This window comes from Mauremys reevesii, linkage group 10 (genome assembly GCF_016161935.1).
Source record: "Mauremys reevesii isolate NIE-2019 linkage group 10, ASM1616193v1, whole genome shotgun sequence".
In the NCBI taxonomy this organism is placed as follows: Eukaryota; Metazoa; Chordata; order Testudines; family Geoemydidae; genus Mauremys; species Mauremys reevesii.
The window spans coordinates 72986043-73008415 of record NC_052632.1 but is presented as its reverse complement, the minus strand read 5'-3'; the positions used below and the strand labels follow the sequence as shown (position 1 = coordinate 73008415).

Sequence of the window (22373 nt, the reverse complement as noted above, 5' to 3'; positions counted from 1 at the left end):
GAACAAAAGGTTTATGTCATGAAACATGTCCAGATTTGTGAAAACAAATAAAAAATCTTTAAAAACCCCCAACCCCTTGTTTTTATAAAGAACAAAAAATTGGTTTACCAAATGTTTTCTGTTGGCAGTTGTCAAACCACCTCTCCCCACAAATGGATTGGTTTTAAACTGATTCCCCCTACCAGTTTTCAGTTGTCAAAACCAACAAATAAATAAATACATACAATAAAAATGGTGGGCTTTGGGGGTTTGATTTTTTTAATATGAATTCCCCCCCAAATTTTCAATTAAAAATAAGCTGATGAAAATGAAAAACAAATGGTTATTGTCAATTTACCACTACGGAGGAGGGGGAATGATTTCCCAACCAGCTCTAATTGTGGCTGATCCCTGCCTCCGAGGGAGTTTGAGTTGCTTCCTAGCACTCTGGTCTGGCATCCCAGTTGTGCCCTGTATTGACCTCATCGAAACAAGAGATCAGCCTTAATTTTACATTTAATTATTTTCTCTAAACGTACAGCACTTCCAGGAAAAAAATTGATTCCTGAAGTTTGAATTTTTAGATACATTTATAACCATTCAGATGGTCTGACTAGCTGATGGCACAGATTCTCTTTGGCATATTAGGCCCCAGTCCTTATGTAGCTGCTTACCTTTAAGCCCTTGAGTAGTGACTTCAGCAATCACATAAAGTTAAGCATGTGTATGTAAGGTCAGGGACTTATATATCAGAGCTGGCTGAATGATGCAAAAATGAGAGTTCATGAACATGGCTGGCTGTTCAACTTGTGCCGGCCCATCTTCCTTATTAATCATTCATTGAAAACAAACTGTTTGAACAGGGGTTTGCTTGTATGATTGTTTGGGGGGGGGGAGGCTATTCTTTGGACACATTGCTCATATTCACTTGAGAACATGAAGTGCAATCTGATCTGCCAAATTGGTTCCTGAACCTAACTATCTGCCTATGAGCGCCCATGTTGGACTGTACCATTACTTCACCAACCGGATCACCTCTCTAATATCCCAGGGTGTATTTGGTGACAAGGGTTCTTTTTTCAAAGACATATTACATTAAAATATCATACATTTAAATTGCTGTGTGAAGTGTTGTTGTAGCCGTGTTGGTCCAATGATATGAGACAGACAAGGTAGGAGAGGATATCTTCCTGGTCTAATCAAAGATATTCCCTCACCCATCCTGTCTCTCATAAATGTATATCCTTCCTGTATAATTTCATAGCAAAACAAACTAGAAGTGAGTTTTTAATCCCTCCAGTTCTCTCTCTCTCTTTGCTTCCAAGCCTTTTCCCTCCTCCCACCTTTGTATCACTCGCAGACCTAAACTGCCTGGGAAGGATCATGAAAATGCATGGACTCTAGATGCAAAATGACTTGCCTCATTACCACCTTCCCCACAACCTTGCTGCCAAAGAGAAGCTTCTTACATCAGGCTCTAAAGTGACCTTGTTGCTATTATCAATGCAATGACAACACGGCAGAGAGTCATGGGGCTACGTTGTTTCAAAGAATACTAAAAACCCTGGTGAAATCTAGTAATAAAGGCAATGATTTATTTCTGCTTATTTTCTTCCATTGTCTTTCATTATTCCTATAGTGGTTATAAAGTTGTAGACTGTAGGTGAAAAGGAGGCCCCCAAGAAACTACTATGCAACTGGAGTTAACATAAAATGAAAGTTGACAGAATATTATAAGGTCCAATATAATAGAATTAAAAGGCATGATCCAGGAAGAGAGGCTGAGGGAACTTAATAGAGAGAGCTTAGAGAAAAGGGGACTAGGAGACATAGGATAATTATCCATTAATACTAGGAAGGCCTTGTAGTCCAGTGGCTAAGCACTGGAGTGGGAGTCTAGAGACCATCGGGCTATTGACTTTAATGGAACTGTAACAATATCACACTAAGGAGCTACCCCTTAGATTTTATTCCCAGCTCTGCCATAGACAGAGGTGACATCACTTCTGGGTGATGCCACCTCCCTGTGCCTTTGTTTCTCCTTCCACTCTTTTGATTGTACACTCTTTAGAGCAGAGTCTGTGTTCATACAGTGCCTAGCGCAACGGGCAGTTCGTCTCAGATGTTGAGTGCAATAGGGGCTACAGAGATGCAAATAAATAACAAGTGTAGAGAAGGAAGAATTATTTAAATTAAGGTGTGGGTGATATGACATAAAGTACAGGCCAGAAACTTTAAAGGGAACATTCAAAATAACATTCGGAATTCTAACAGGGAGGTCAATTGGGCAATGGAACAATTTACCAAGGGAGATAAAAGTCTTAATAAATTAACTAAAAATACACTTGTACCAAAATTTGTACTAGTACTCGTAGCCTTCTATAGCTGACTCTTCTAGTATTCTGATGCCTTATCTGATCCTCCATTGGAGTTCCTCTCGGCCCATTCCTGCAAGACAGAGGGAGACAGAGAACCATCATAGCAATGATGGAAGTAGTGAAAGGCCAAGAAGATTAGTAGAAAGCCTTACAGAAACCTTGCTGGGCTAGAAAAAAGTCACACTGGAAGGCAGAGAGACCAACAAAAGGCCAAAGAGAAACACTGGTGACCAAATGATCCAGAAGGTGCATCCCTAAGACATGTGGGTGAACAGAAAACAAGCAAAAGAATTTGTAGCAACAAACTGGAAATATAGAAACTAAAATGTATGTCTTGGAGAACATAAAAAGCCAAGCAGCATTCTAGTACGGAAGTATCACATCTAGCCGAGTCCTCCAGCCCCAATGACTTCCTGAGAAAGTAAAGACAATCTTCATTAGCAGTGTTCTGTACCACTGTATAAGGCACTGCTCATGCTAACCCTAAAGAGTTGGCTGGAGACCTGCTGTGGCTGATCATGGAGTGCGCAGGACGATGTTATAGTAGCCAAGTTTCTTTTACCTCTGAACTTACCATCCTGATTTCAAAAAAAACTGACTGAAACTATCTCCAACGACATTGCTCTGACATTCTTTGTCCTACTGATTGTTACTAACCTACTGTCTGTGAGACGATGGGCCACATTCATCCCCGGTGTAAGTGCAGGTAACTCCACAGCTGACACTAAGGAAAAATTTGGAGGCTCTAATTCTCTGACCTACAGGTCAGATATTGAAGATAGAAATAAGAATCAGGATAAACAGGAAGGTTCAGACTACACCAATTTCACCACTCAATTATCCCATCCACATGACAAGATTCATTATTCTTCCTCCAACTCAGGAACAAAATTGGCCTAATGAAGCAACGAGGAGAAATGGAGAGAGAATGCAGAGACTGGGGAAAGGTGAATGTTTGTGCTCCATGTTTAGTCAGTGGAACATCAAAACCAGTGATGCCCCCAGCAGACAACATTCATATTCAGAGCCAAATGCACATTAAATTTGGTGGCATGTTCAGACCCAGAGCTTTGGTTCAGAGTCAGGCGATTATACAGAGACAGGATCAGCTGTGAAGATCAGATCTGGTTCTGAGCTTCCCCTAAGTTTAGAGGTGTTCACATCCAGGGTTTGAGCCATACATTAAAACCAAAAGGTGCTAAGAATCCAATGGTCTGAAGAAAACAGAACTCTGGTAGAGAACAGTTTCCCTTGCCTGTCATGTTAGCTAAACTTCTGGGGCCAAAGTCATCCCTGATGCAAGCCCATTGACTTCAGTGGGCTTACTCCCCTCCTAAAGAGATTTTGGCTCTGGCAATATACAATAAGAGCTGCACTAAATCACAGGTGCTTGAAAGAAAGGAAACCAATAACTATCCATAATGGGATGGCAGCACTCTATGGGTTTATTGTTCAAGTGTTCAAGATGGAGAATATAATTAAACTGCCTGGGAATGTATTATCGTAACAAGGAAATCCTTTTGTCCCATACTTCCCAGTAGAATTTGGGGAGAAATGAAATGCCGTCATAAGAAAGGGATTTGACTGGCAGCTCTGACACATTTGACAAGGCCCGTGATATCTCACTGCTGCCTGACCCAGTGTCCATTTTGGGAGAAGGGTCAACCAGTGATGATGCTAGGGAGCTGTACCATCTTAAATTCTTCATGGCTTCAGTGGGGCTGACTAGGACACTTATAAAAGTGACCTACAAACAGTAACTCTCAGCACAAGGGGGAGAAGCCTGGGTTTAGGGATAGTTAGGGGTTTATATACAGCATTCCAGAACATGGTCAGAATCATGATCTATAGTGCCGGTCTGAGCTGTGCAGCACAGCACAAAAGGTTCAAGCAACCTAGTAAAGCTGGTGTGAGTGCCACTGAACAGGTCCCCATAGTCCTCTGACTAAGTCATTCTAGCCGCTTTATTCTCTCTCTTCCATCCTAATGTGCTTAACAATAAATGACCCCTTTATTTCTTATATCTCCACTTCATTTTTTGCTTCCGATGAAGCAGTAAAATAAGAAAGTGTCGAAGCTGAGTTCTTACTGTAAAGCGAGTGATGGTGCTTGGAACTATTCCTGGGGGCTCTCAGCTCACTCTGAGCACTTATGCCATAGGCACAAATGGCCACTTCGGATTTTCCTTTATGATGCAGGGCCCAATTCTGCTCCCAGTTACCCCCATGAAAACCCATTGGCTTTGCACGGGGTTGGGAGAGCTGCATCTCGCTTTGAGTTTCTATTTGAAATTCACTGGTTACTCATGCCTATACCTCTTCCTCTGCCTCTAGTTCCAGTAGACTGTTTTGCTACAGGCTGCCATCAGGTTCTTTATTCCCTAAGGAAGGCAGGGTTGGTTCAAGATAGTTCAGGCTGAACTGGGACCAAGGTTAGTTAACTAGTTAACCCACCATCGGACGTCTGAATGAACTGGTAGCAGTCTGAATCCTCAGCACTCTAAAGACAGCCACCCTGAGCAGAAGGACAATAGCTTGCGGTTTATTAGTATAATTTTTAAAGGTGCCTCCTTGTGCTTATTTGTTATGTGGTTAAACATTTATTATTTATATTTAATTTTCCTCAGCTAGAAGGGGCATGACTGGTGGGGGAGCATTTGCAGATTCAATGTTGCTGTTACACGCTCTTATGTATGTAACCTTGGCCTCCCTCTGGGGGCTTTCGTTTCACTGCATTCTATCCTCCTTTTAATTGGCCTCACAGATCACGCCTTTTGCTCTGTCTCACCTACATTCTTGCAACTCATAATTTCTAAGATATTCAATGTGGTTGAAACAGAAGAGTTTTGTGAATTAAAGCCAGGAAGTTTTCTACCATTCTTAAACCTTCCCCCCCCCCCCACACACAATTCTAGGTCTTGGGGTGAGGTGAAGCTGACTTCGTTAATGTTTGGAGGGTGCTTTGACATGCTCGAAAAGGCCAAGGTGTTGTTATTGTACTTGAATTGGCCATTGTATTGAGTGTCCTATGAGCTCAGGTACCTTGCAAAGTAGACATTTCAGATAACCTTGCTCTCAAACCTGAGGTTTATTAACATTCAACATTAATTACAATCAGAGGGGTTAAGTCCTGTAAACAATCGGCTAATCTTTCAGGAGTTACTGACGCCATCTCATTGTGACATGCTACAAGAAACAGACAAGTGACCATAAGAGTCTTCCCATTGACTTAAATGGGTTTGGGATTGGCCCCCAAATCCTCATCCCACTAAAGTCAATGGGAGTTTGACCCCAAGGCTGTCTATGGACTCCTGTATGTTTAAGAGGTATAAGGCCAACCACCTGACACTACTCACTATGACTCACAGATCTACCCTTCTACTCCAGACCTGTCTCCTTCTGTCCAGATTAAAATCTCTGCCTGTCTCTCTGACATCTCTTCCTGGGTGTCTATGTGTCAGTTAAAGGACAACATGGCTAAAACAGAGTTCCAAATATCCCCCTCCCAAGCCCCTCACCCCTAGCTCCCTTTCTTGATCACACCACCATCTTGCTTGTCACTCCAGCCTGTAATCTAGACACCATCTTTGACTTGGCCCTCTCTCTCCAGGTCCTCACATCCAGATTACACCTAAATCTTGCAGTTTCCTTCTGCACAACATCTCTGAACTATGGTCTTTCCTGTTCAGCCACACAGCTAAAACTCTCATCATCTCACACCTTGATTACTGCAACATCCTTTTCCCTGCCTTGTAAGATGTGATCTTGCCCCACGTCCATCCATTCAGAATGTTGCTGCAAATATCACCCTCAGCAGCTCCAGGGAATTCACCAGACAAGCACTACGTTGACTTGGCCTTCCAGCTAAGCCCCAAATCTCCCAACTACAAATGTCCCCAAGCCATTGTCCAGGACAAGAGGGGGAGGGCAGGATGACCTGACCACCGCAGAAAAGCTGGGGGGAGAAAAGACTCCCAAGAGAATGTAGGGGTACTTATAAAAGGGGTGTATCAATATTTAGTTTAGCATCATCAACACCTGAAATCTTTTGTCCCATTTTCCCATGTGTTCTTTGACCTCTCAGGTAAGTCCAAAGTTTCCTAGGGTGGCAGTCTCAGTTGGTACACAGTTCTCTCCTTTACCCCAATGTGATTGATTTTCCTCCTGCCTCTTTCTGGAGCTGTTTTTTCCCCTGTTACTCCTTCCGCCTCTCAGTCTTCTTGGGTGTTGCCTCACTTCCTCCTTATATAGACTCCCGTTTCCTCCCTCTCCCAGTAGCCTCTGAAAGGAGAGATTAATTGGAGTCAGCTGCTTGGGATTTATTTCTCTCCCTTTGTGACAGTTCACTCTGTCACACAGCCCATCGCTTTGACCTTGTCACCTCTCTCTTTGAATGCCTCCAGTGCCTCTCCCTCCTCTATAGCATCAAATATTTCACTATTGAAATATCAACACCTGCCTATGATGGGCTCACGATACCAGCCTCCATCGCCCACTTGTTAAATTTTCAAACAAGCACCTTAATGCTTTCTGCCCCATACATTTGGGAGGAGCATTTGTAAACATCTGCAATCAACCGCATTATGCTCCTTCAAAGTCCCTCTGCTGTGACGCCTGACGATGGTGAGGCTGCTGCTGTGCTGAGCCACCGCCCGCCATGCTGACCAATGTTGTCTCATTGTTTCCTTGTCCTCCCGTCTGTCTGTATCCATTCATTGTCTCTTGTCTTCTGCTTCGATTGCAAGCTCTGTGGGACAGGGACCATCTTTCTGTTCTTCATCTGCACCTAGCACAATGGGCTCCTAGTCTTGGACTAGGGCTCCTACACGCTATGGCAATACAAATAGTAAATAAAAATAACACTAAGAAAAAAGTCCCAAAGGAAACATGTTTCCTCACCCAGTTCCCTTAGTCGTTCCCTTTTCTTTAGCATAGTTAAGTTTCTTCCCCCTGCTGGCTATGGGCTGCTCTGGCTCTCAGATCCTTTCTGGGTGCTCTTGGGAAAAAAGAGTAAATTGTCATTTCTCTGAGAAAAGTGTTTAATCAGTGGATGAGATCTGCTCTTTGAATTGGGGTGCGTGCACTCGGTTGACACGGAGGAGTGACCAATAACTGTTAGTTCAAATGCCAGTCCAGTTGTGGTTTCACACAGCAGCAGCTCTCGAGGGGCAAAAAGTGCTGCACATGTCTGCATTTTGTTTAGCTAGTTACAATTACATATACTGGAAATTTGGCAGGGCCGGGTGTCGGGGGGGTCAAGGTGATTAAGTGGAGCTCAGATCCTGCATCATCTTTAGTGCTTTCCAATGCAAAACTCTTGCAATGGTCTGGAGAGTGATTAGTGGAGAACTCAACTCCACACACTCATTTTTTTACCCTTCCCATATGCTTCGTTAGTCCAGAAAAAGCTACTGTGCTGGATAAAGACTTAGGACCCAATACTGCTAATTTAATAAGACGAAGCAATTCACCCTGTCATAAGTGGATGCTCAGAAGTAGAGCAAACACTTACAAGACATGGCCACAAAGTTACTAGACAATGACATTCTGTTATTTAGTGATTGATTGATTACTAGACAATGATAGTCTCATGAACACACAGGACATAGGTCTGATTCCAGCCTACAATCTGAGTGAATCAACACATCTAAAACTATATTCTATTCTTTTGAGGTTCTTATATTGTGGCCATCATCATGGTGTCAGTTACTATCTCATTATGTAAGAAACTGAACACACATTTAATCAGTGTAAGTTGGATTTGCTTTTTAGTGGCTAGTGGCTCACTACTATTGTACGCAATACACAGTAGGGTTCTATAGAGTGAGCAATCACATCACCTTCTATTGGATGGATTCAAGAGGATGGACCAAATTCAGACTAGGTGTAAACAGGTGAAACTCCCATGGAAGTCTCTAGGCCAGATTCCACAGTGGTGAAAAATGTGGCGTTAATTGGGTAGAAAGTGAGTGGTTTTCTTGAACGTGCTGAGAACTTGATGAGTCTTCAGTGGAAGCGGCCAGGCATAGAGAGTAGGATGAGTGGAACTGGAGAAACAGGGTTAGGTTTTAGGAGGGACCTATTTCAGTGTGACTCCATGAGCTCAGGAATGCAAGCAGAGAGGTCAAGCTGCTAGTTCTCAAATTGTAGTGCATTAGCACGTAACTCACCATGCTTAATGTAGATCTCTTTCCTACAACTTTGCCTGCAGCATGACTTGTTACAAATGTAACAGACAGCACATTTGAAAATTTGGCCAATTATTTAAATGCCTAAATATGATTTAGGAGCTCCTGCGTTTGAAAGTTTTATTTATGACCGTGTAGCACGTGAAGTGAATTTGGTGCCCGCAGTCCATTTTCCAGCTTCCAAAATCCAGCTACACCGATTGGCACCCTTTTTGGCAATCTCAACAAAGACACAGAGAAGTGAATGAAGACAGAGCCTCAGCTATCATTTCCTTCCTAGAGATGGTCCCTCCAGGTCAGGGTTGGGTCACATTGGCAGAGCTGGGTGGGAAAACTGTACTCCTCTGTGGATAAACAGAGGCCTTCATTCTCTAGGGCTATCAGGCTGAAACCTGTCACTCTTACCAAAGTGGAACCTTTCATGGAAAAATTAAGACAATAAGAGAAAAACAAAGGGAAGGATAACATTTAATTTCTTTTGAAAATTGTGGCTTTGGACTTTCCTTCCATAATGAATCCTCCTCTCAAGATAACCCAAATAGAACAACTAGCCTGTAACACGTTCTGCAGGCTAAGATGCAGTGGCATTCAAACAGGGATGCACATCTGGCACACAGGTGTTCCTTGTTGCTTTTGTCAGCCAACCATCAATCAGATTATTTTAAAGACAAATCATTCAGGGTTTTCATGCAGATAAAGAAAGGGAAACACATTTATAGTTGATAAAAGTAGATACATTTTACAAAGCCTGTGACCAGTGGAACCTACTGCCACAAGATCTTTATGAAGCTAAGAGATTAGTAGGATTCAAAACCAGATTAGATCTTTGTATGACTAACTAAGGGGGTGGATGTCCCTGATAAACTTTTACAGCTGTAACCCAATCACTAACTGCTTGGGTTTAAAAAGAAACTTTTCCTCTCAATGGTAAGATTATTCCATAATTGTCATTGTGGCACTTCTATACTTTCCTCTGAAGCATCTGTTACTGGCCAGAATTAGAGCTAGGAAATTAGAGTAGATATTGTTATGCTGGAGGGTGTTGGTAGCTGCCAGTCCTGCATGTCTTAGATCTATAGGCAACCCCAGACTTTGCTGAAGTTGATGCACATACTAGCTACTTTTCATTCAGTCTAAATGGATGAGTAATTAAATACTCCTTTGGTTAGTGATAGCTGAAACAACAGAAGCCACTGGCTGAGTCATGGACCAGCATGGTAAGGCCGGAGTAGAAGCTGAGCCATATGGGCTAAGGGCTTTCCCTGGAACTGATGGCAAATGCAGAGGCTGGGGACAGATTGGAGAGAGAGAGAGAGAGTGTGTGTGTGAGAGAGAAGCAGAGCAGGAGCCAGAAAGCCAGAGAAGCACTGGTAGTGTGGCCTTGGGGGAAGCCGAGAGAGAGAGAGAGAGAGAGAGAGAGAGTGCTTTTTTGGTCAGGGTACTGGCTAAAAGCAGGCGTGCCTTCCTAAACAAGGAAACTGCCTCCTGTTGTTTGTTCCTACTATGTTAGGTGGGAAATGACGCTGTGTGCATTTTTTTGTAAATTAGCGATTTTGCCCAAGCAATTTTACCTGACTTTATCATCAGTTTCTCCTCGTAACAGAAACAATTCACAAGGCCCCAGATATTGGCTAATTGCTCAGGCCAAAAGGGGGAACAATACAATCTACTGTGGTATTTCCTGGGTTCCTAGAGGAATCAACTGATCCTCATTGTCTCCCAGTTCAATCTTCTCCTTGGAAGTTCTCCATGTACCAACTCTAAAACATTCCAGATGAGTTTTGAATAAAGTGAGGCACTCAGCATTGCCATGGGTTTTTTTTTTTAGCATAAAGCATTAAAGATGCCTGCAATCTCAGTGCATGCTGTACAGGGGGGGACTCAGAGAAAGGCAAATTTTTGCCCCATCAAATCTTAAATTCCAATAAGAGTTTCCGGACGCTGCTAGTCTCTTCACCAGATGTTGACTGAATGTGTCTGAATAGCGCTGCCTCTTTGGGGGATGATAAGAAGAGGGCTGTGTACTGCTCAATTGACAAGCTCAATTGACATGCTCAATTTCACTTAAAGATGGTGCAGACACAATAACATTTTTCCTGCTGATGGTGTCCATGTGTCTCTCCCCATCTCACTAAACTCTTTTACACTCTGGGACATGCTGAAAGTGTGTGTACCTTCTGCTCCAGGAGATGCACATGTCTGCTAGGGAGGAGAAGGTGCATGGCCTCCAGCAGTTTATTTAAGAAAAAATACCCTCCCAGTGATCAATGTGTGCATGGAGTAGATGTATGGTTTCAATTCTGTCCTAGAGCTATGGATCATTTAATGTTGTCAACACATATACATCCTTCTCAAACATCCCACTGAGAATTTCTGGGGCCCGTAGACAGCTTAAAGCTAGCGTTACAGCAGCAGCTTCATATTTGCTTTCAGGTCCACATGCATTTTTTAATACTTAAGCTTGCATAATTGCTGCTGAATTTCTAATTGCTGAGTGACTTCTTCAAAGGGGCAGAGGCACATTAGCAATAGGATTCCAGCAGCAGGGTGGGAATGAGGACTTTTGCTGGCTTGTGATTTCCCAGCACATGTTCAGAGGCTCATCATTGTGATAGTCAAGATATCCTCAAGGATAAGCTGGCTGGAATCTCCTGGATCAGTTGATATTCAGGCAAGTTTTCTTCCTGCACATGAGATGGCTTTGATGAAATGGCCAAATAGCCACAGATTGTACATACCTGCCTTAAAATACTTTTAGCACCTCCGTTTTCTCAGAGGGTCTTCACCTTCAGAGTTTGCTCTCTAGCGGGGTCTGATAGAGCCCTGAGTCTGGTGGCTCCAGAACACCATGGCAGGCCTAACTGTTCAATCAGGTGTGGAGTTGTCGAATACCATATTGACATGCGGGTACACTTCATAAAGCAGAGTGTGCCAAAGGCACCCTGGCATGCAGGGGGTTCTTGGTCATCACATGACTGATTTAGGTGGGGGAATAAAAGGTAAGCTGGTTGGAAGAAAGCTATCATAAGGGGTAGGTTGTTGTCTACTCCCAGTTGGCTGAAGCTTGAAAAACTAGTGGTTAATGCTGATGGTATGTCTACAGTACCCCTTGATCGGCGGGCAGCGATTGATCCAGCGGGGGTTGATTTATCGTGTTTAGACTAGACATGATAAATCGACCCCTGAGCACTCTCCCATCGACTCCTGTACTCCACTGCCGTGAGAGGCACAGGCGGAGTCGACGAGGGAGCGGCAGAAGACACCTCGGTAAGTCGATCTAAGTATGTCGACTTCAGCTACGTTATTCATGTTGCTGAAGTTGCATAACTTAGATCGATTACACACACACCCACCCCAATGTAGACCAGGCCTGAGTAGTCTAAGGTGATTTGTTCTGGTTTTGAGTTTTGTTCCAGCCCTGAGGAAAGTAATGAGAAGTGAGTGGTATTTGGGACTTGAATGTCTTTTTCCCCAGTTGGTGAGGCAAGGCAGTGAAGATGCAATAAGCAGTCTTGTGGAATGGACTTTGTAATATGTATTTATTTTTGGTGGAGACTAACATGCTCTGGGAAGAGTGCCAAAGAAATCACTGAAGGGAGGCAATGAAGTGTAATGGTTAGAGTATCAGAATGGGAGTCAGGAGGCTGCCGGTTGTGGGGCTTTGAGCAAATTACTTAGGGGAGATTTTTCAAAAGCACATGTGGGAGTTAAGTGCCTAAGCGCCTTTTGTGCCTTTGAAAATCTCTCTCATAAATACTCCAGGCCTCAGTTTCCTCATCTGTGAGAGGAGTTAGTAATATTTTGCTCACATTGCACGGTGCTGTGAGAATTGTGGCTGATGGGCTCTCTAGTTCTAGTGTATCTACAGAATGTGCTCTGAGAAAGGTTAGGACACTTTGCACAAATCTAATACGAACGGAATTTGAATAGGCCTTAGCTGAAGCTTGCTATCTTGATATTAAATAAAAAAAAAGTAGTGTTCTCCCCTCATCCTTTCTCTCCCATTCTGGAAATGGCCTGGGTCCAGCTCAGGCAATGGGACTCTGGATTGTCTTGCTTTTCTATTTTAAGGAGTAGATTTTCCCCAAGAGTTCTTTCTGGCCCCAGCCATGGCCAGTTGGCACTCCATGAATGCGACCTCCACACGACCCCCTTTAGGGTCCATCCGTGCTTTTTCTTCATCAGCCACTGTTGGGGGCAAACCCTTGAAGGGCCCAGTTCCTTCTTCTGCCATGAGGCCATTGTGCACCATCCACACCACAGCTGCATAGCCCCCCCCCCCTCCGGTGTGCATGACCTTTGCCACCAAGTGTAAAGTCTTTGGAGCTAATTCTGAGGTCCCCCTGCACAGGGGGCATTGCAGGGCGTGTCTGGCACAGGGGCATGTGCAGGGTGTGGCTGGAGGATTCTTGAGCCTGGCTATGCCCTAGCTTTCACAAAGCCCCCCAGAGCATTCAGAGCTGGCCTAACTTGTTTTGGGAGCAGAATCAGCCCCCAGCAACCACAGGATTGTGGCGTGCAGGCTTGCATGATGATCCTGGAACTAGGATATGCACCCCAGAGGGATGAATTCCATCCACCGTATTCTCCATACACTGAACATGCTGCCTTCCCCAGCAGCTGTGGAAGGAATGGCCTAAGAGTGGAAATCAAACCAAGCCACGTCTCCTGCAGGGTCACGCCCAGGGCTACATCCAGGGCATCTGGCCAGCCTGATTCCATTGATTGTGTATTTACATTTATTATAGTGGAGCCCAGAGTAAATTACTTTACAGCTCTGACCATTAAATATAATTTGTCTTACTCCAGTAGGTCTAAATCGTTCCCAATTTTATCTGCCACTTGCTCCTTTCAATTATCTGCCATCCGAAAAAGTTTACAGTTGTTGCTAAAATACTGGTTTGCTAGGTTTGCAATATATTTACTCTCCACCTCTATAAATTACAATTTACATTCTGTGATTAGAATGAGAAGTGGCTACTATGAGAAATATTCATACAAAATCAATACTGAATGAGGTGCTGCCACCTTTTGGTTTAACCTAATTCACCTCATGGGTCCAAATTCATCCCTGGTGTGACTCCTTTGCTCTAAGTGGAATTACACCACAGACGGGGCTGGCCCTGAGAGTTTATATTTCATCTCAACTCTACTTTAATAGAACTGGCATAAATGTATTATGGGGATTTCCATAGCGAGCAGGAAGGATGCTAACAACAAGGCTAGTGAACTGGTGGAATGTAACATAGGGTTTTCAAGCTTTAGCAAAAGTAGCATATAACCAGTTATGTTCATTTGCTAGAAAGCTGTGATCCTGGAGCAGTCCACGCACTTACACCAGGCTAGACTTTGGTTTCTTTTCTGAAAGCTAAGTGTTGAAGATATGCTCCCAAGTGACAAGAGATTGCTTCTCCTCCTATGTCCCATCGTGTTGATTCCAGGCTGCTGGGAAACTCACTTCCTGGAGTTGTTCTCTTCAGGATCAATTGCAGGGCACTCAGCTGGCTTGGGCCATGGAAGGAGCTTACGTAGGTAGCCTATTAGACCTCAGCTTTGGTGAGTTTCAGGCCAGCGCATGGCTCAAAGTGTCTAATCGAGACTTTAACTGAATGACACATAAGGTTTTGGGGGCAGGGCCTATCACTTATTATATGTCTGTACAGTACCTAGCACAATGGGGCAATAACGATGTTTATTAATACTACTGCTAATAATGATTAATAACAATGTTCCCATAGCAGATTCTGGGTCCCAATTATTGTACCACACTTTTGCCGGCGTGGTCTTTGAGTATAAATTTTTGTACTGTGCTTCCAAGGCATTAAGTGCTACAATAAATGGATCAAAATATTTTTACTGTGCTAGGAGCCAAGAAACAGTGATCTCTTCGTCTGAGAACACGAAGAACTATATAATAGAATGCTCTTAAATTGCTGTAGCTGGGTAGAACTTGGTCATTGCTGCAGAGCTGACTCTTTCTGAAATATTTCACCCCTTTGTTTCGTGAATCTGGGTTCCGTAATTGCCACCTGGATTTGCTTTGCTTCCTTCCCTTGGAACTTATTTGAACACACTGAATTGGTAAATGTATTGTTCAGCTGCACAGGTGTTAGGAATGATGTTTTACTAGTCCTCCTATTACAGCACTTAACACGCTGCCAGGTACTAATGAACTGATTCAGGATCTTTTACTTCGAGCAGTTCCATTCATTTCTTCTTCAGGAAGAAGTTCACATTTTTGGCTACTGGCTCACTGCTCTAATGCTAGAGTTGGGGACACTATTCATGGAAAACAGCTTATTTGCCAAATACAATCCCTTTTCTCTGTTTATGGAGGGCCCTGATGCAGCACAGCACTTAAGCATGTGCTGCTTTTTCAGCATGTGAGCAGTCAGTCCATTGGCCTTGTGGTTTAAAATTAAGCACACACTTAAATCCTTTGCTGCATCAGGGACTTGTTGTTCAGAATTCTATGATAAATGGGGACAAGAGCACATGGGCTGTTTACCAGGACTGCCGCTTCAAGCCTTTCATGCGCTGTAACTGGTCACCTCTGTCACCTGCTATTATTACTTTCCCCTGATTGGATGGCTTTCAAACCCTGCAAGCTTTCAAGATTGCTGGGTCAATCGGCAGGCGTATTCATGACACCTTCTCTTCCCACAAACAAAACTTTGCGCATATGAACCATCACAGGGCGGCTGGCCCTTTAACAGAGATCAGGCTCAGCTCCTTCTATGACACAATTAGCTGCCGCCCAGCCTGAGCATGGAGTCAAGTGATAGCCTGATAACACCTGAGCCTCATGAAAGGGCTGAGAGCATGCACTCGAGGGAGGAAAGAGAATTGCTCTGAGAGGGTTCCTGGGAAAGCAGCCTGGGAGCAAGCGCTCCATCCCAAAGCAAGGTAGGACTCAAAGGTGGCCTAGAAGGGGCAGAAGAACCATTTGTTTGTCTGGACTTTTAGTTGAACTGCTACCCTGGAAGGGGTTAAATTGGTTTAGGGACTGAGCTGGAGGACCAAGCCCTGGCAGCAGCCAAACCAGGCTGTAGGATTTACCGAGGCAGCACTGCTGCAGAGCCACCACCTCTCGCCATGAGGGGGTGCTCTAGAGCCAGCAGAACGTTCATGGCCACCAAGCACAGGGACTGCAGCTACCACTAAAGCAAATGTGAAGTTTTCCATGGAACGCATGTTTAGAATAGTCTCTGACCGCATTTTCTCAGCTGTGTCCCCAAACAGCAAGAATGGAGGAAACCCAGGAAGATATAGCAAGAGTTTACAGAATGTATCACAGTGAATTGTTCAGCTCTGCCTGCCCCATATGCAAATGTCATTATCACAGGGGTTTTTTTTTTACCAAAGATATTTGGGCATTCTGAATAAAAGACCTGGCAGCTTTAAACTCTTGCTAGAGTGTTAGGAAATGCAGGTGTGCTGTATGTCAGAGGAAAGGTAGATTTTCTTGGATGTGTGGTAAGAATTGACCTCTTGTATACCTGGCCGGCATAATTCTCATCATATGGTATAGGGCATTAATAGTCTCCCTGGGATCACATGGGCATTGATAATCTCTATGCACATAAAATACAGGCAAAACATCTGAGAAGTTGTTAGAGTTGTATCAGTTCACAAGAGTGTCATCAGTCAGCCCAATTCATTTCTTTCAAACATATTAGCGCCTTGCACTGAATAGCCCCAAATCCTGTGAAGGAGGTGGCTGTGTGATGTCAGGAACTGCCTGGGGAGGAATGGCAGACATCTGTATGTCCCTTCTCCCCATCCCCCAGCCACCACTTCTTACTTTGGGCATTAAACTGGATACCAGTAGACTGCCTCCCTTCTCCCTTTGGTGGAAGAGCATTTGTAGGGATCTTGCCCTTTGCAATGCTCCCTCTCAAAATAGATTTCCCACTTCCAGACGCTCCGCTGACCTGGCTCTTCTGAATCGCCTGTTCCTATGGGGGTGTATCTACACTAGACCGTTTTCTCTGGAGTTAACTGATTTCTGATCCTTACGGTTAAGAACAAATGTTTGTAGCCTGCATCAAATGTGTGGCGAACGTTCACACTAGCTTTTACAAACATGCTAAGAATCTCAAGTTAATGGATTGTACAAAAGTCTAGCAAAGACAGGGCCCTAGAGGGCTTTTCAATCATGCATTGCGGCCTTTTGTTAACATCAGTGAAAAATGCCTCCTTTTGCCTGTCAAGACAGAGCCCTAGAGTGAGTCAGGCCCAGTATTTTTACACTACAAATCAGTGGCTAAAATAAAGAGGAAGGGGAAAGCAACTTTCCCTTCTCTGCTAAAAACAGAGGATGGCTCCCTCTTCTCTCCCTTGGAGGAGCAATGTTCCCCCATTGATTCCCCCTCCTCCTCAGCTGGTATGGTGAAAAGCTCCTGCTCTCTTTCAACCTACTTTACAAAATGTTAAAGCAAAGGCATAGATTTCAATACTGGAAAAGCCCCAAATCCTATCTCACAGGAGCCAATGGAGGTTAAAAAGCAATGTTTTCAAATGGCAACTTTTTCAAAGTTAAACCCTAGGAGTGTTCTCATCTTCTAGCAATAAGGCAACATTATTAATAATGCAGAAATAAATGTAGTGATGGGAGCTAGGATATCTGTGAAAGGTGAGTCATTGTTACTGGGCTACAACACACTTTAAGTGGGACATCTCCGGTGCAGCTGTAAGGTACCAATAATCTAAAATCGGAGCAATTTCAGGCAGCAGAGGTTACGCAATGAAATGGTGCCACCTGATGGCACATGATCGCAAATGCTACCCAATAATATATTTGTGTTAGGGATTTCTTTACTGGAATAATGATCATTCTGTAAATAATTCAGTAGCTTCAAGCTGCCTCTACCTGGATATGGGCTTGGACGGCCTGGCTACCTTATGGTCCAGTAAGGAAGCTGATTGGCAAATGGGTGAACTGGCCTAAAATGTCAGGGATTAAAATACCGTTGCCTATTAACAGATCAACAAGAGACAGATAAGCTACAGGCTATACCATTTGCCTAGGTGGTGAGGGCCTCTGCAAGGATCTTGACACAACTTAAATCCTGCAGGCGCGATGTGTGGGAGAGATGTGCATGTAAGGAGCAAATGCAAATGCTGGGCAGCCTTCATATCTCTTGCATACTGGGGAGAGAGATCCTCAGATTTATATAGGCACCAGGAAATCAATCAGAGCTAGGCGCCTAATAGACTGTTGCGGGGGGGAGGGAGGACTGTTGGTAAGGGACATCAGAGGGCCCACATAGGAATTCAGTGGCCAAAACAGCACATAGGTGATGCAGAATCTGGAATAGTGGCTGCAGAGGGATCTGCACTACAGCCGGTAGCCTGTCTGCAGATTGGGCTGTATGAACTCCCTCCACCTGTCCCAGCTGAGTTTCCACATACAAACCCTGGTTATTCTAATTTTACACGGAAGCAGCAAAAATGTGTGCTGGTGTGAACTGGTGGAACTCCACTGCAGTCAAGCAAGCTACACTGATTCATGGCAACTGAAGATCTGGCCCTCACCCTCCAACTTTGATGGTTCACAAGGCACATGTTTCTACCATACCAACAACAAACCCAAAACAAGACCAAACATCTTTTTTATTTCTCTAAACCACCCCAATAATGCGAGCAAATTTCAAATGTAAACAACAAGCATGAAAAAACAAAAAACATTTAAACCTTCTTTGTGCATCAAAAAGAAGCCAAAAAGTGCACATATCCTTTCTGCAGGTCACCTTTAGTAAAATGACTGACAAGCAGAACAAATGTGAAATCTCCATGAGAAAGCAGACACAGTGAGTCATTTTAACATTCTGCATTTGAAACGCAACACAACATGGCAGCCACACCAGAGAGAGTAGCGAGGTTCCTCCACATTTAAAGATGCAGAACACATTAAAAAAGAACAACAGCAGTCCCATCCCATGATACAGCTGTGCACAAGCATGCATGAGAGTTTTGTCCCACTATGAATTGCAGAATTGGGCCCTTTCAGAATCTTTGTAAAATGTTTCTTTTCAAAGTTTTCTACCCATCATTGTTTGCTCACATTGAGTGATGTTTCTTCTAATTTTCCTTTTCTATAAGTCTGTGTCTTGTGTGTGCATGAAAAACAATAGATACAAACTTAATTTTTAATAAAGAGAGTCTTAAGAGGGCCATTAAAACGTACAGAACTTGTCTTTGTTATTTCTCTTTTAAAGTTATTCATGAATATAAAATTGCTTTGATCATATTTTTCTTTTATTTGCTATTTCCCCAGGCTAAAGAGTTATATATATCTTACAAATTAGGTTAGTTATTATGGTGTTCCTGCTATTATATATCACCTTTAACTTTGTTAGTTTGTGCGGCATATTAAATACTGTTAAATAAAATTTGCCATACCAGAAAATGTGTCAGCCTAGTCTGGAATCCAGGGCCCTGATCCTAGGAAACTGTCCACTTGGAAGAGCTTGCGTGGTTGGAGCTGAGATGAGATGTGTGTTTGGGGGGAAAGGGGTTTTGACTTCTAAAGGCTTGTCTACACAGAGAATTATTCCTGATTAATTATTGACTCCATGTGTGGCTGCTTTTATTTTGGAATAAGAGTGCCTTATTCCAAATTAGCTTAATCCAGTTTGGAAATGGATTAAGCTAATTTGGAATAAAAGCATCCACACATGGAGTTAGTCAAGATTAAGTAATCTGCTTTAAATTCACATCCTACCTTATTCCAGGTTGCCTTTCATGTGTGTTGCACCTAAAGGGAAAGGATCCCCTTCCCTTACAAAGAGATAGTGTCAAGCAGGGCATTGTTTAACTCAGCTCCCCAAAGTCCCATTTAAAGCTGTAGGGATAAATTCTGTACTGTACTCCGAGAGAAATAGGGTGGGAGCCACATTTGTGCTGCTCAGATTTGGGGCTGACTGGCCTGATTTAAATTAGAGCAGCCCACCCAGCTGGCTATGGGCTGTTCCCAGAATCTCCATAGCACTGAGTGCTCCAGGGCTGCTTATGGCAGCTATATGCTCTGTTATTGCCCCGGGTGGGTGGTGCATGCGGGACCATCTCTCCTGTCAAATGTATATGAAATTCACGTACGGAAAATCTTGGAGGCATCTCCCTAGAAATGGGTTCTAATAATATTGACATCATCACAAGATAAGATACAGAACTAGCCACATCACAGCCTCGAAACTCAGGGATAAACTTCAGGGATTAAGGAAGTAGCTGAGCCGTCACTCTAAAGCTGATCATAGGCTCGTTTAACTATCACATCCCATAAGACAGTCCTTTCAATTATGTCAACCTGTCTGCTCTCCCTAGACTCTAATTTTAGAGCAGCAGTAGCTAATATTCTTGGAAAACTGATCCGCCTCTACAGATCTATCCTCTCTCTGCCTGCTGCTGTTAAAGGAGTATCCTGTGGGGACATCTTACTGCTTTACTTCCCCTTCTGTAATAAACCTAATAAAAATAGGTACCATTAGGTTGCTCTGTGAGTGTGTGTGTGTCTGTGTGTGTGGTCTATTTAAGGCACTTATCGGAGATGCATAATGGAGATGTCACATTTCATTCACAGTGGGACCTGGTGGCAGTGCAGGGTCATTGCAATAAAAATAAAATTAAGTTTAAAAAGCCCAAGACAAAATTACAAGCAGAAAAAAGAAACAATATGATCAGAGGTCAGTAACTCCGCCTTATGGAGGTAAACACCAGCTGGAGTTAAGTATTTATGCAAATGCTGCTTAAAGGTCGCAATGGCTTCATCTCAGTGAGAAACCAACACGTGGATTGTTCCAAAGGAGTGCAAAGCAGACCTGTGATTAGCAGCAGCATTAGCACAGAAACTATGAGTAAGAGCAATACCAAGGACACTGCTATATTATTACCTATTTGAATATGCTCCTGGGAGTTTTGACTGATTGAAGCCTTAGGTTCTGTTTCCCAACTGGGGGTGCAGCCTAGTCCAGCAGGACAGAAGGCAGAGATGGGAAGCAGTGGCAGGTAGGGAAAACAGCATGACCCCGGACCACGCTGGAACCTCTTTGAAAGCTCCCGCACAGCGGTCCATAATGCAACCAGCTGCAGGAAGAACTCACACAGAAAGGGATGCAGGATCAGGTAGCATCCCACTGGCCCAAACTTCCTTTCGGTGCTAGCTAAGTTCTTATGGCCCCATCCCAGCAGTGTTTGAGTGCGTCCCAAACAATAACTCTCTCTCTCTGTCGTCCTTCACAGCCTGTCAGATAAATAGCATGAAGAGTTCTGAGTAGCTCAAAAGCTTGTCTCGCTCATCAGCAGAAGTTGGTTAAATAAAAAATGTTGCCTCACCCACTTTGTCTCTCAGGTAAATGACACGACTGGTTGTGATCTGTTGACTGTGTTGTTTGCTGGGCATGAAGAACTAACTGAGGGAAAGCTAAGCGGGAGAGATGAGTTTTGCACTTAGTTCTGAATCTGGCGAGGTTCATGTTCACCTTACCTCCTGCAGCAGGGAGTTCATGGTCTATGCCCAGCTGCAGCCAGAGTTCTGGCATTGACCTCATGAGGCCTCCCCACTCCACTTTGCTTGTTGACAGTCTGATTGTTCCACTGGAACAGACCTGTTGTGGGAGGGCAGCATGGCAGCTCAGGTACACGCAATCTTGGTTAGTGAGGGCGAGTCCTAGGGAGGACTTTGAATATCAGGACAGAGTTTTTGAACTGGGCTCCATATTCAAAGGGGAGCCAGTGCAGAATGCACAGCTATGAAAGATGTGCTCCTGGTGACCTGTGTTGCTCAGCAGACAGGCTGTTGTGATCTGTACTACTGGAGTTTTCTCAGGACATGTGGCTTCATTCCTAGATATGAGTTACAATAATTAAGCCTGGAGGTGACAACTGCATAGATCACCGTGGCCAGCTCTGAGTCTAATATGATGGGGTGCAGTCATCTAGCCAGCCACTGATGGAAATGGGTGGTTTTTTTCACCATGGCTATTTGTGCAACTAGTAGAAACAAGGAGTTAATCCAACCAATTTAAAATCTCTGAGTGGATGCCCTTGATAGAGGGATAGTTAAGGAGGAGGCAGGATCTCTGAAGAGCTTTCCCTTTCCTGCTAGTATCACACCCATCTCACCTAGATTTAGCTTCAGCCAGCTGCTCCCCTTCCATGTGCTTGTGTCTGCTGGGCATTGACAACACTGTGAGATTGTGCTGTTTAGGTCTGATGTGACAGAGCTGTAGAGCTAGGTATTTTCTATATATTGCTGGCACCTTAGTCTTTGTTGTCTCACTAGCTCCCTCAGCAGAAGATGTGGGGAGAGGTGTGAGCTTTGTGGGAGTCTACAGATGGACAACCTGGAGATGGAAAAGCAGTTGTCCCTAAGTTTGAGAAGAGGGACTCAAGCCTTTTCAGGGTTTTCCCATTCACCCCTACATCCTCTTGGAGGCAGGACAGCAGTGCTTGGTTATCCGTCAAAGGCCACAGAAAAATCCACCAAGATCTTCCAGTGGCATTCAGGTGAGCTGGGGAGCGTGCTTTTGTGTGACCTCACCCAGGCTTTTCCACAGTTAACCAGCACAGAGCTTTGTGAGTGGGGGAATTGAGAAGGGGAGCAGTCACAGGGGAAAAGACCAAAAAATCCATCTCGGAAAAGGAATGGAGCAAAGCGGGAGGGAAAGACAGAAGGAGGCAGGAAGAGAGTGGTGTGGCAAGGGAACCTATCCACCAATTCTCTGCTAGTGGCAAACATGAACAAAATTGTACGGGAACTACTGGGGACTACAGGATCAGGCTCCCTCTTTGCAACTCAAGTTATGTAACATTCAACGCATGGCCATTGG

The 22373-nt window shown here is 44.0% G+C and overlaps 1 long non-coding RNA gene across 1 annotated transcript; it reads right to left on the bottom strand.

Moving 5' to 3' along the window:
* Positions 1-5890: 5890 nt before the first annotated feature.
* On the bottom strand, positions 5891-19026 carry LOC120372799. The gene is made up of 3 exons (XR_005585206.1): positions 18949-19026; positions 7256-7352; positions 5891-6637 (listed from the first exon to the last, which is right to left on the bottom strand). It is a non-coding gene; the product is annotated as an uncharacterized LOC120372799 (long non-coding RNA).
* Between the last annotated feature and the right edge of the window lie 3347 nt (positions 19027-22373).